Genomic DNA, 2202 nt, shown 5'->3' on the forward strand with positions numbered 1-2202 from the left:
TATTAATCAGATGGGTCTTGATTATATGTGGTGTACAGACACTATTCAAAGTCTGCTCGAAAAGCCTAAGTACAAAGACAGGTTGAGTGATGAAGAGAACAGTACCAAAAGAACAGAAAATACAACATAAAACTATACTGCGAGCGGCCGCCGCTCTGGGTCAGGCAGTGCCAGCGCCTGCTCCTGCGCCCTGGGCCCAGGCGTTGCCATGACCAGGGAACTGGACATCTTCATGGGGAACACAACCCTTACCGACGAGGACTTTTAGCGACACTGTGGACCACTACAGCACCTTCCACATGCTTGAGCGCCTGCTGCACGCGTTGTCCAAGCTACTGCACCAACTCATTTCCCGGATTTACCCTCCCGGCAGGCATTGCTCACTGAGAGATACTATGCCTTTTATGAGGCCTTTGTTCAGGAGGTCCTGAGCAAGAAGTTGTTCAAAGTCACCAAGAAAGACCTGGATGACATCAGCACAAAAACAGGCATCATTCTCAAGAGCTGTCAGAGACAGTTTGACAACTTTAAGCAAGTCTTCAAGGTGGTGGAGAAATTGCGGAGCTCCAGGGTGCATAATATCCAGCAACGCTTCCTCCTCTTTGACGGGTTGACCAGGACTGTGCAGCCATCGTCTTCTTTGCCAACAACTGCTTTGAGACAGGGAAGAAAAAGCTACAGTATCTGAGTTTGGTGACTCTGTTTTCTGTGCTGAGCTCATTATCCAGAATTGGACTCTTGGATCAGCTGGTGATAGGCAAGGAATGCTCAGGTTCTTATGGGATGAGTTTATTACCTATCCCAACTCCCTTCATGGGCCTCACACAGACTCCCAGGTGGATGACATGTACGTGTACTTAGATAAGGAGTTTCTCCAGAACTTGAAGAATCTCAAGGTGCTAGTGATAAGGACCTTCTGGACTTGCACAAGAGTCTGGTATGCACCGCCCTCAGGGGAATACTCAGCATCTTTTCTAAGATGGAAGCCAACTTCGAGAACCTATCTCCGGGCTGGTGAATGTGGCTGCCAAGTTGACCTCCAATAAAGATGTCAGAGACCTGTTTGTGGACCTTGTCAAGAAATTTGTGGATCCCTGACGCTCTGACCACTGACCACTAACTGATACGTGGTTCTTCCTGAATCAGTATTCAGCATCTGTTTTCTCCCTGGATGGCTTGCGGCTCCCCACCCTCTGGGACCGCTACACGCACCCTCTGTGGCTGCCTCTTGTGCCATCATGACTGAGGCCCCTCTCCACCCTGTGCACACTGACAATGCAGTTGCCATGAGTTTGGTGGCGGGGGGTGGGGGGTGGGGTGGAGTATGTAGCGAGACCTTTGCAGTCAAAAATAAGATCCTCTCCAAATTACTAAAATAAAAGCTAATAATTGGTGAAAACTTACCAATGTGCATGGCAATGTTCTCAGTATCTTATGTGAGTTTTCTGTTTTATAATCAAAGAGTTTTTTCATGTGGTTGTAAAACCATTTTTACCATTGTGGAGGAAACTGAGACTGAAAGATTAAGTAACTTTCCAGGATCACTGTAGCAAATGCTGAAGTCATAAAATGCCCAATTCCAAGGACTCTATGACACCCTATATGTTGTTCTCTGTATGTCTTATTTTCTACAATCTATACATCTTATAGTGTGCATTATCTTACATTCTGCACTCTTATTTTGTGTAACATAAGATGATAAGATGCAAGAAGTGGGAAAAATGAGAATAGATATTAATTAGTGTAACTCTAACCTGCTTCCCCTCTGCTTATATTTAACCTATGTTGAAGTGTCTAAAATATCCAACTTTGATAAAGTTGTAAAGTTGTAAATAGTCTTTTAAACATTGAGTAGGTATGATGGATCAAAACATGCCTCTCTCTATTTTTCTCCTTCATTCCTTCCATGAATGTTTATTGAATATGTCTGACTATATTCTAGATACTATGAAACATAACATTACAGAGATGAATAGGAAAGTTACTAGTCTTGAAGTTTTCCTAGTATAAAAGTAATAGAAAGAGGCAGAAGCTCCATTTTATGTGTTAAAAAATGTTGTGGCCTTCTGAGCAGAGCTTTGTAATAGTACACAGGAAAAGGGTATGCTTTCCTGAGCGGGCATAGGAGAAGACTAGAGAGAAGGTGAGTTTTGAGCTGAGTTTTTGGGACAAGGTAAAGCAGTCACAGGGGAGCGTGTGCTC

The 2202-nt window shown here is 44.0% G+C and overlaps 1 pseudogene; it reads left to right on the forward strand.

Annotated features, from left to right (window-relative positions):
- The first annotated feature begins 208 nt into the window (after nt 1-208).
- On the forward strand, nt 209-1246 carry LOC124981197 (acidic fibroblast growth factor intracellular-binding protein-like; annotated as a pseudogene).
- Nucleotides 1247-2202: the final 956 nt, after the last annotated feature.

The sequence above is a fragment of the Sciurus carolinensis genome, chromosome 3, assembly GCF_902686445.1.
Source record: "Sciurus carolinensis chromosome 3, mSciCar1.2, whole genome shotgun sequence".
NCBI classification, from domain to species: Eukaryota; Metazoa; Chordata; class Mammalia; order Rodentia; family Sciuridae; genus Sciurus; species Sciurus carolinensis.